We start from the raw sequence: 12,617 nt of genomic DNA, 5'->3' as shown, positions 1-12,617 counted from the left end.
CATAAAAGGAGAAATAGATGGTAATGCAATAATAGTAGCTTTTAGCCCTCCACTCATATCAATGGACAAATCTTCTAGATAGAAAATCAATAAGGCAACAGAGATCCCAAATGACACAACAGAACAGTTAGACTTGATATTTTCAGGATATTACATTAAAAAAAATCCCATAATATACATTCTTTGCAAGTGCTCATGGAGTATTCTCTAGGACTGACAACATACTAGAGCACAAGACTAATCAAATTTAAGAGCATAGAAATTATTTCAAGCATCTTCTCTGACCACAACTATAAAACTAGAAAGCAACCACAGGAAAAGCAATGAGGAAAAAAAAACTGAATACATGGAGACTAAACAGCATGCTCCCAAAAAAACCAATGGGACAATGAGGAAATCAAAAGGAAAATTAAAAAATACCTTGAGACAAATGACAATGAAAAACAACCATACAAAATCTATGCAATGCCACAAAAGCAGTTCTTAGAGGGAAGTTCATAGCAATCCAGGCCTCAAAAAAACAAGAAAAATCTCAAATAAACAAACTAACCTATTGCCTAAAAGAATTAGAAAAGGAAAAAGAGAACCTAAAGTCAAAAGGAAATAATAAAGATCAGAGAAGAAATAAATAAAACAGAGATTTAAAAAAATAGAAAAAAATCAATACTACCAAGAGCTAGTTCTTTGAAAGGGTAGACAAAATTGACAAGCCTCTAGCCAGGCTCATCAAGAAGAGATCGAACCCAAATAAAATAAATGAAAAAGGAAAAATCACAACTGATGATGCAGAAACAACCCCTGGTAAGAGGATAATAAGAACAATTATATGCCAACAATTGACAACCTAGAAGAAATGGACAACTTTCTAGAAACATACAACCCGCCAAAACTGAATAAAGAAGAAATAGATAATTTGAACAGACCAGTTACTAAAAGTGAAACAGAATGTGTAATAAAAACACTCCTACAAACGAAAGTCCAGGACCAGATGGCTTCACAGGTAAATTCTACCAAACATATAAAAAAGAACTTGTACCCATCCTTCTTACAATTGTCAGAGAGGTTAAAGAAGTATTATACTCCCAAAGACATTCTATGAAGCCACTACCAACCTAATACCAAAACCGGACAAAGACACTACCGAAAAAGACAATTACTGGTCAATATCTTTGATGAACACAGATGCAAACATTCTCAGCAAAATTTTAGCCAATTGTATCCATTAACACATAAAAAAAAAATTATACCATGAACAAGTAGGATTTATCCTAAGTTCACAAGGATGGTTCAACATACACAGATCAAGCAACCTCATACACATTAACAAAACCACATGATCATCTCAATAGATGCAGAAAAAGGATTTGACAAAATCCAACACCATTCATGATACAAACTCTTACCAAAGCGGGTATAGAGGGAACATATCTTAACACAATAAAAGCCATTCATGACAAACAGCCAATATAATACACAACGGAGGAAAGCTGAAAGCCATCCTGCTAAAATCTGGAACAAGATAAGGATGAGCACTCTCACCACTTTTATTCAACACAGTACTGGAAGTCCTAGCCACAGCAGTCAAAGAAGGAGGAGGAGGAGGAATAAAAGTTATCCAAATTGGAAGAGGTAAAACTGTCACTATATGCAGATGACATGATACCATATATAGAAAACCCTAAAGACTACACAAAAACTATTAGATCTGATAAACAAATTCAGCAAAGTAGCAGGAGACAAGACTAACATGCAGAATTAGTTGTATTCCTGAATACTAACAATGAAATATCAGAAAGGGAATGTAAAAAAACAATACTTTTTAAAACCAAACAACAACAAAAAAACCCAAGGAGGTGAAAAACTTAAATGCTGAGAACTATAAAACATTAATAAAGGAAATTAAAGAGGATTCAAAGAAATGGAAAGAATATCCCATGCTCTTGGATTTTACCCAAAGTAATCTATAGATTTAATGTCATCCCTGTCAAATTACCCATATTCTTCACAGAACTAGAATAATCCAAAAACTTATATGGAACCCCAAAGATCCAGAATTGCCAAAGCAATCCCGGGGCGGGGTGGGGGGGGGGAACCAAAGTAGGAGGCATAACTCTCTCACACTTCAAACAATACTACTAAGCTACAGTAACCAAAACAGTGGAACTGGCACAAAAACAGACATATAGATCAATGGAACAGAATAGGGAGCCCAGAAATAAACTGACACACCTATAGTCAGTTAATCTTTGACAAAGGAGGCAAGAATATAAAATGGGAAAAAGAGAGTTTCTTTAGCAAGTGGTGCTGGGAAAACTGGACAGCTACGTGTAAATCAATGAAACTACAACATACTCTCACACCATGTACAAAGATAAACCCAAAATGGCTTAAATACTTAAACATAAGCCATGACACCATAAACTCCTAGAAGAGAACATAGGAGTCTTCTTTATGTGACTAAATAGCAGCCATCTTTTCTTAGGTGTCTCCCAAGGCAATATAAATTAAAATAAAAATAAGTCAATGGAACCCATCAAACTTACAAGCTTTTGCACAGAAAAGGAAACTATATATATACATATATATATACATATATATATATACATATATATGTATACATATATATATACATATATATATACATATATATGTATACATATATATATATACACACACACACACACACACACACACACACACACATATATGAAAAAAGGCAACCTACAGAATGGGAGAAAATATTTGCCAACAATGTATCCAATAAGGGTTTAATCTCCAAAATATACAAAAAGCTCATACAAAAACAACAACAACAAATAGCCCAATCAAAAAATGGGCAAAAGACCTAAATAGACATTTATACAAAGAAGACATACAGATAGCCAGGAGGCACATGAAAAGATGCTCAACATCACTAATTATTAGAGAAATGGAAATCAAAACTACAATGAGAAAAATAATATACAGCAGAAATTCTCACATCCTTGTAAATCAACTATACTTCAATAAAACTAAAAAATTTTTTTAAAATGAGGTACCACCTCACACTGGTCAGAATGGCCATCATTAATAAGTCTACAAATAACAAATGCTGGAAAGGGTGAGGAGAAAAGGGAACCTTCCTACATTGTTGGTGGGAATGAAAATTAATACAACCGCTATGGAAAAACAGAAAACTAAAAATAGAATTACCATATGATCCAGCAGTCCATTCCTGGGCATATATCCAGACAAAATTATAACTCCAAAAGATACATGCACCCCTATGTTCATAGCAGCACTATTCACAATAGCCCAGACATGGTAACAACCTAAATGTCTATTGACAGATGAATGGATTAAGAAGATGTGGTACATATACACAATGGAATACTATTCAGCCATAAAAAGAAGGGAACAAAGCCATTTACAGCAACATGGATGCAACTAGAGAGCATCATACTAAGTGAAGTCAGAAACACAAAGACAGGAAGTTCCTGTTGTGGCTCAGTGGTAATGAACCTGACTAGGATCCACGTGGACATGGGTTTGATTTCTGGCCTCACTCAGTGGGTTAAGAATCCGGCATTGGAGTTCCCGTCGTGGCTCAGTGGTTAACGAACCCGACTAGGAACCATGAGGTTGCGGGTTCGATCCCTGGCCTTGCTCAGTGGGTTAACGATCCGGCGTTGCCGTGAGCTGTGGTGTAGGTCGCAGACGCGGCTCGGATCCAGCGTTGCTGTGGCTCTGGCGTAGGCTGGTGGCTATAGCTCCGATTCAACCCCTAGCCTGGGAACCTCCATATGCTGCGAGAGCGGCCCAAGAAAAATGGCAAAAAGACAAAAAAAAAAGAAAAAAGAAGAATCCAGCATTGCTTTGAGCTGTGGTGTAGGTCACAGACCCAGCTCAGATTTGGCATTGCTGTGGCTGTGGCATAGGCCAGCAACTAAAGCTCCAATTCAACCCCTAGCCCAGGAAACTCCGTATATCGCAGGTTTGGCCCTAAAAAGACCAATAAAAAAAAAAAATAGAGAAAGACAAATAAATACCATGATATCACTTATATGTGGAATCTAAAATATGTCACAGAAGAACCTAACTACAGAACAAAAACAGATTCACAGACGTAAAGAACAGACTTGTTGTTGCCAAGGGGGAGAAGGAAGGAAGTGGAATAGACTGGGGGTTTTAGGTTAGTGGATGCAAACTATTACATTTAGAATGGATAAATAACAAGGTCCTATTGTATAGCACAGGGAACTATATCCAGTCTCCTGGGATAGGCCATAATGGAAAATAATATAAAAAGTACATATATGTATAACTGAGTCACTTTGCTGTACAGCAGAAATTAGGACATTGTAAATGAACTTTTTTTTGGCCACACCTGCAGCGTATGAAAATTCCCAGGCCAAGGATCAAATCCCAGCCACAGCTTTGACCTACGCCACATCTGTAGCAATGCCAGATCCTTAACCACTGCTCTGGGCTGGGGATGGAACCCATTCCTCCACAGTGACCTGAGGTGCTGCAGTTGGATCCTTAATGCAGTGCAGCACAACAGAAACTCCATAAACAACTATAATTTAAAAATTTTTTTCAAACTGAAAAAAAAAGTACTGATAGATGGGAAGAGGGATGATTAATAGATGAATATGGGGGAAAATAAGGATGCTAAAATATTAATACCAAAGTCTAGGTGAATGATAGATGAGTGGGCACTAAAATTCCTTTTCCTTGTGTCTAAACATCTCATAAAGTAAATTGATGGGGAAATGTTTGTCAAATGAGTCAGATGAGACGCTCGTCTCAGAGAGGCCAGGATACTAGGGCAGAGAGACTCAAGCACCTGGGTTACAGGATAGGACCAGTTAAATAAACATGGGATAATAGCAATGGTGGCCATTATTTATCAAATACTGCATGAGGCCCTGAACCCAGAGCTTCTCAAAGCTCTGCTCCTGTGAGCCTCCCAACAAGCCCATTTGACAGCCTAGATACTAAAGCTTAGAGGATGTCTGTAACTCATCGAAGTCCGACCCTACAGCTGGTTAGGAGCTGAGCCGTGGCTGGAGCTCTGCCAGTCAGGTCCAAGGGCTCATCCACCACAAAATCCACCTCCTACCTGCAGAGGAAGATGGTACCTGCTTACTGAGGCCAACGTTCAAGGTCAGAGCACAGCTGCCAGCGAAGATGACATGAGAAGACATGAAGTGCTTTTGATTTCTTCTGATTAGGCAAATGATGGCCTCTGGAGGCTAGGAATGGGCTGATGGCCTGAGGTCTCCAAATGGCCCAGGCCTATCTTTTCCTGGCCTCTTGCTTCTTCATTCATAAGACTATAGTGCTGGCCAAGTGGGGTCTGGAGCAGAATTCACAGAGGACAAAATTGCATTTTTTTTTTTTGAAACTGAAATTATCTTCACAAAGTTTGGCAAAGCACACAAGAGAGCTGGCCCAAAATGGCAGCCCGGAAGAGAAAGAAAGCGACCACAACCTTTTAAAACACTCAATAGTTGGCAAGTCTTCAATTTCTAATGCAGGAGGATGATAAATTATTCAAATGAAATCCTGGCTCCCACTCACGTAGACAAGAATATTGATTCTCCCATTACTAACCTACAGAGGCCTTCACTATGTCTGTGAAATGGAGGAGCACAGCATTTCTGCTTCAGATTTTTTACCCCTTCCTTTCCCTGGATGTCATTTGCTCTTCCCCAGGACTCAGTAATGAACTGTTCTGCTAGTCACTGCCAAAAACAATGTAAAGTCCCATTATCTGCATACATTCCCCTATTGTGCTCAGGATTTTAGGTAATGAAGGATTGATTCAGAATTCCCGTCCCCCCATAGGCCCACAATTCCTTTATCCAACATATAGACCAGTGCTTTTTAAACTTTGATGTGCAGAGGAATTCCCAGGATTTTATTAAAATGCAGAGTATGATTCACCAAGTCTGATTCACAGGATGGTGGGCCTTCTTAACAAGCTCCCAGGTGATGCCAGTGCTGCTGGTCATGGATCAGTCTTTAGGTGGAAAGACACCAGAATGGCCATAAAAACCAGGCATCAGTATCCAGAATCCCCCTCATGGAGTCTAACCTGCATTTGACACCAGTATCACATCCCAGCTCAACACACTTCATTGGAAATGCCAGTGGCACATGAAAACATAACCAACATCATTAACCATCAGAGAAATGCAAATCAAAGCTGCAGTGTGCTATCACACCTGTCAGAAGAGCTGTCATCAAAAAGTCTACAAATAACAAATGTTGGTGAGGATAGAGAGAAAAGGGAACCCTGCTACACTGTTGGTGAGAATGTAAATTTGTGCAACCACTGTGGAAAACAGTATGGAACTTTCTCAAAAAACTCGAAACGAAACTATCAAATGACCCAGCAATTCCACTTCTATGTATATATCTGAAAAAAATCTCACTCATTCAAAAAGATATATGCACCCCAGTGTTCACAGCAGCATTATTTGCCACTGCCAAGACCTGGAAACAACCTCAGTGCCCATCAACAGATGTATAAAGAAGAGGTAGTATATATACACAATGGACTATTACTCAGCCATAAAAAGGAACAAAATGTTGCCATTTGTAGCAACATGGACAGGCTTAGAGAACATTATGCTAAGTGAAGTAAATCAGACAGAGGAAGGCAAATACTGTATAATATCACTTATATGTGCTATCTATAAATGCAACAAACGAGTGAATAAAACAAAAAAGCAGCAGACTTACAGGCACAGAGAAGAAATTAATGGTTATGAGGTGGGGCAATCTAGGGGCTAGAGAGTATGAGATACAAAATAATGGGTGTAAGGAATTCCTGCTGTGGCTAAGTGGGTTACGAACCCAAATAGTATCCATGAGGATGTGGGTTCGATCCCTGGCCTCACTCAGTGGGTGAAGGATCTGGCATTGCCATGAGCCATGGTGTAGATCGCAGATGTAGCTCAGATCCCACATTGCTGTGGTTGTGGTGGAGGCTGGCAGCTGCAGCTCTGATTTGACCTCCTAGCCCAGGAATTTCCATATGCTATGCTGTGGGTGCAGCCCTAAAAAGCAAACAAAACAAAAAACTAATGGGTGTAAGATAGGATCAAGGATATCTGTGTTGTACAACATGGGAAATATAGCCAATGTTTTGTAATGACTATAAATGGAAAGTAACCTTTAATATTTTTTTGTTATAGTTGATTTACGGTGTTGCGCCAATTTCTGCTATATAGGAAAGTAACCTTTAAAACTGTATACAAATAAAAGATTTAAAAATAATAAACTACAATTAAAAAACCCTCAGTAGCTCACCAGAAAATCCATACTCTTGCCTGACATTCAAGACCCTCTGCAAATTGATCCTACTTGTGCCTCTGCTTCCTGTCTTTTCCATTGCTCCTTTCTCATTATCTACATCTCAACCAAATGGAACTATTTGCAGCTTCCAAGATATTCTCTCACTCCGACTTTATCCTGCTGTTTCTTCTACACAGAATGTTCCTGCCACACTCCTTCCAAGTCCAGCTCAAATGCTGCCTCCTCCATGAAGCCCAAGACAATTCTTCCAGTGAGAAGTCATCCTCCTTCCTCTGACCTCTGAGGCCACTTTGCACCTACCTCTCTTAGGGAGAGAATTACTAGCTGTCTTGTAGAGTGACTTGTGGGGATCATGTCTTTAAACTGGTCTATACAATTATCTGTTCTCTACTTCTTTAAGGCAAGTTCTTGTTTGCTTTATGCTCATAGCTTATACATGAAATTGAGCAGGGCCCTATGGGGCTCCTAGGCACACAAGCCTTTCTGTGTCCCCCATTTCTTGTTTTTAGGAAATAGGATTCATTCTGCCTCCATTACCTTCCAAAGGGCAGGTTCAAACAGTTGCTCATCAGGGACGGGAGGAAATGCAGAGATAAGGAAGCAGCAGTCAAACAATAGTGCATCCACACAAAACTACTCAATCTGATAAAATAATTCAGTAAAGCAGCAGGAAACAAGATTAACATCTCAGCAATCTGTTGCATTTTTGTATACTAACAATGAAATATCAAACAGGGAATCTAAAAAAACATACCTTTTAAAATCACTTAAGGAGGTCCCTTTGTGGCCCAATGGTTAATGAACCCAACTAGGATCCATGAGGATGTTGGTTCAATCCCTGGCCTCGCTCAGTGGGTTAAGGATCTGGCACTGCTGTGAGATGTAGTGTGGGTCACAGATGCAGCTTGGATCCTGTGTTGCTGTGGCATAGGCCAGCAGCTGCAGCTCCGTCGACCCCTAGCCTGGGAACTTCCATATGCTACAGGTACAGTCCTAAAAAGCAAAAAAAGATAAAAAAAATAAAATCACTTAAAAAATACTCCAGGGATTTCATGTTGTGGCACAAGAGAAATGATTGTGACTAGTATCCATGAGGATTCAGGTTTGATCCTGGCCTCAATCAGTGGGTTAAGGATCTAGCATTGCTGTGAGCTGCAGTGTAGGTCACAGATGCTCCTCGATCCCATGTTGCTATGGCTGTGGTATAGGTGGGCAGCTGTTGCTCCAATTCTACCCCCAGCCCGGGAACTTCCATATGCCACACCTGTTGCCCTAAAAAGCAAAAAACAAAAAAACTCCGAAGCAATCTACAGATTTAATGCCATTCCCATAAAATTACCCATGACATTTTTCACAGAACTAGAATAATCCAAAAGTTTATATGGAGCCATAAAAGATCCAGAATTGCCAGAGCAATCCTGGGTGGAGGTGGGGGGGGGGGAACCAACAAAGCCAGAAGTATAACCCTCCCAGACTTGAGACAATACTACAAAGCTACAGTAATCAAAATAGTGTGGTACTGGCACAAAAACAGAGAACAGAATAGAGAACCCAAAAACAAACCCACATGCCTATGGTCAATTAATCTTCAACAAAAAAGGTAAGCATATAAAATGGGAAGAAGACACTCTCTTCGGCAAGTGGAAAATTGGACAGCTATGCATAAAGCAGTGAAACTAGAACACGCCCTCACACCATGCATAAAAATAAACTCAAAATGACTTAAAGACTTAAATATAAGATATGACACCATAAAACTTCTGGATGAGAACATCTGCAAAACATTCTCTGACATAAATTGCAGCAATGCTACTTAGCTCTCCCAAAACAATAGAAATAAAAATAAACAAATAGGACCTAATCAAACTTACAAGCTATTGCACAGCAAAAGAAACCATTTAAAAACAAAAAACAAAAAACAAAAGAGGAGTTCCCATCATGTTCAGTGGTTAACAAACCCAACTAGTATCCATGAGGATACTGGTTCAATCCCTGGCCTCACTCAGTGGGTTAAGGATCCGGCATTGCCATTAGCTGTCATGTTGGTCACAGATGCAGCTAGGATCTCGAGTTGCTGTAGCTGTGGTGTGGGCCAGCAGCTACAGCTCTGATTCAACCCCTGGCCTAGGAACCTCCATATGCCTCAGGTGAAGACCCAAAAACAACCAAAAAAAAAAAAGACAACCTACAGAATAGAGAAAATATTTGCAAACAATGCAACCAAAATGGGATTAATCTCCAAAATATACAAACAACTCATACAACTCAATAACAAAAACACAAAAAACCCAATCGAAAAATGGGCAAAAGACCTAAATAGATATTTCTACAAAGAAGACATATGCATGGCCAGTAGGTACACAAAAAGATGCTCAACATCACTAATTACTAGAGAAATGCAAATTAAAACTACAATGAGATACCACCTCACACCAGTCAGAATGGCCATTAAAAAGTTTACAGGAGTTCCCGTCGTGGCGCAGTGGTTAACGAATCTGACTAGGAACCATGAGTTATGGGTTCGATCCCTGCCCTTGCTCAGTGGGTTAACAATCTGGCGTTGCCGTGAGCTGTGGGGTAGGTTGCAGACGCGGCTCTGATCCCGCGTTGCTGTGGCTCTGGCATAGGCCGGTGGCTACGGCTCCAATCCAACCCCTAGCCTGGGAACCTCCATATGCCGCGGGAGTGGCCCAAGAAATAGCAAAAAGACAAAAAAAAAACACAAGTTTACAAATAACGAATGCTGGAGAGAGTGTGGAGAAAAGGGAACCTTCTTACATTGCTAGTGGGAGTGTAGGTTGGTACATCCGCTATGGGAAAACAGTATGAAATTTCCTCAGAAAACCAAAGATAGAATTACCATATGATCTAGCAATCCACTCCTAGGCATATATCCAGATAAAACTATAATTCAAAAACATACACGCACCCCTATGTTCACAGCAGCACTATTCACAACAGCCAAGACATGGACACAATCTAAATGTCCATCAACAGATAAATGGATTAAGATGTAGGTATGTGTGTGTGTATATATATATACACATATCCATACAATGGAATACTACTCAGACATAAAAAATGAAATAGTGCCATTTGCAGCAACATGGATGTGACTAGAGATCATACTAAGTGAAGTCAGTCTAAAAGAGAAAGACAAATACCATAGGATGTTCATGTGGAATCTAAAATATGGCACAAATGAACCTATCTATAAAACAGAAACAGACTCACAGACATAGAGAACAGCCTTTGGTTGCCAAGGAGGAGGGAAGAGGGACTGGAGTGGGCTGGAAGCTTGGGATTAGTGGATGTAAACTATTACAATTAGAATGGATAAGCAATGAGGTCCTGCTGTATAGCAGAGGGAACTATATCCAATCTCCTGAGATAGACCATAATGGAAAAGAATTTAAAATATATATATATACATGCATAACTGAGTCACTTTGCTGTACAGCAGAAATTGGCATTGTAAATCAACTATAATTTAAAAATAAAGGTTAAAAAAATAGCGCAGCTTCAAGGAATACACATGATGTAAGTACCCTACACACCTAAAAGATTATATTCCTTATGCTGCTTGTTTTTTGTTTGCTTTGCTTTTTAGGGCCGTACCTGTGGCATATATAGGTTCCCAGGCTAGGGGTGTAATCGGAGCTATAGCTGCTGGCCTATGCCACAGCCACATGGGATCCAAGCTGCATCTTTGACCTACACCACAGCTCACGGCAACACCGGATCCTTAAGCCACTGAGCTAGGCCATGGATCAAACCCACTGTGCCACGACGGGAACTCCATTCCTTATGTTTTTATTTTATTTTATTTTTTTTGTCTTTTTTTTTTGCTATTTCTTTGGGCCGCTCCCGCGGCATATGGAGGTTCCCAGGCTAGGGGTCGAATCGGAGCTGTAGCCACTGGCCTACGCTAGAGCCACAGCAACACGGGATCCGAGCCGCGTCTGCAACCTACCCCACAGCTCACGGCAACGCCGGATCGTTAACCCACTGAGCAAGGGCAGGGACTGAACCCACAACCTCATGGTTCCTAGTCGCATTCATTAATCACTGCGCCACAACGGGAACTCCTCCTTATGTTTTTAAATAAAGCAATAGCTTTAAATTGAATAGCTTGGGGCCCTTCCTTGTGCTTCCCCTCCCTTGATTGCACCTAATACAATCACCTGTGAGCTAAGGGTTATGCATCCTGAGCACAATTGCTTTGAGTTAAAGAGTACACTAAGCACCTGACGTTTTTCAGGAATTTCCTAGTTTGCTCTAATCTCTGTTCAATATGCCCTTTTCAAAAGCACTGTTATTCCAGAAAAGTCAAGATGTGATAATTTAGAAGACCACCACCGGGATCAGCTGAGATCTGACACCAGCTTCAATGACTAACATTCCCCCAAAGAAGAATGCGTGTCTACCCCAACCCTGATTCTTATTTGAAACCCTGTTTTTCTTTTAGCCTATAAAACTCCCCGCAGTTTTTCTCCAATGGAGGGCACAGTTTTTAAGGCATTAGCCTGCTATGACCTCCTTCGCTTTGCAGAGCAATAAAAGCTACTGTTTTCTCTCTGGTCCAAAACTTTGTCTCCGTGTTTCTATTTGGCACTGGTGGACAGAGGCTGAGTTTGGGCAACACAGACATCTAGCACAATGGTCTGTACACTTGGACATAATTGTATCTGTATTTTATTGGGGTATAATTTCATCAGTAAAATGCATATAACTTAAATGTATTTTCATCGAGTTTTACACCCAGGGAACCACCACCAACATTCCCATCAGCCCGCAATGTTCCCCTGTTCCCTTCCCAGTCAATCCCTACCAAAAGCCCACCCCTACTCAGAGTAAAAGTGCTCACATTTCACCACCCTAGATCTGTTCTTTTCTTGAACTTTATTATAAATGAGATCTCAACATATGTACTCTTCCGTCTGCCTTCCTTCATTCAACATAACATTTTTGAGATTCAACCATGTTGCCACACATGAGAAACAGCCCTTTAAAGAATCCACTGATGGTGGGAATGGATGCTTTACTGGGTCACACTAGGTTGGGGACTTACCTGAGCCCATTGCATTCGGACTCTCTGGGCTTGCTCCCTGCCAACTATCAGGTTGGTCACACATCACAGAACTCCCCTGAAGCCCCTCACATTGCCTCTGTGTCTCCCAGCCACCTGAGCAAGGACACAGCTCCAAGGTTCTGTGCTGCCAGGCAGGGCCTCCAACTGATGGGAAGAAATAGCATCTCTACTGTTTCTTTGCATATCTGTTTCTCTGGAAGCTCAGCTAGAGTTATCT

The 12,617-nt window shown here is 40.4% G+C and overlaps 1 long non-coding RNA gene across 5 annotated transcripts in view; it reads right to left on the bottom strand.

Moving 5' to 3' along the window:
• The window catches only part of LOC102159707 (uncharacterized), a 53,198-nt gene that overhangs the window by 38,209 nt on the left and 2,372 nt on the right, over positions 1-12,617 (bottom strand). The window lies entirely within an intron of this gene.

Source organism: Sus scrofa, chromosome 6 (assembly GCF_054392235.1).
Source record: "Sus scrofa isolate SSC_HxYL_T2T_F1_AM1 chromosome 6, Sscrofa_HxYL_maternal_Yorkshire_Landrace_v2.0, whole genome shotgun sequence".
NCBI classification, from domain to species: Eukaryota; Metazoa; Chordata; class Mammalia; order Artiodactyla; family Suidae; genus Sus; species Sus scrofa.
Note: the sequence above shows the minus strand (reverse complement) of the source record. Positions and strands in the feature narration are given on the sequence as shown.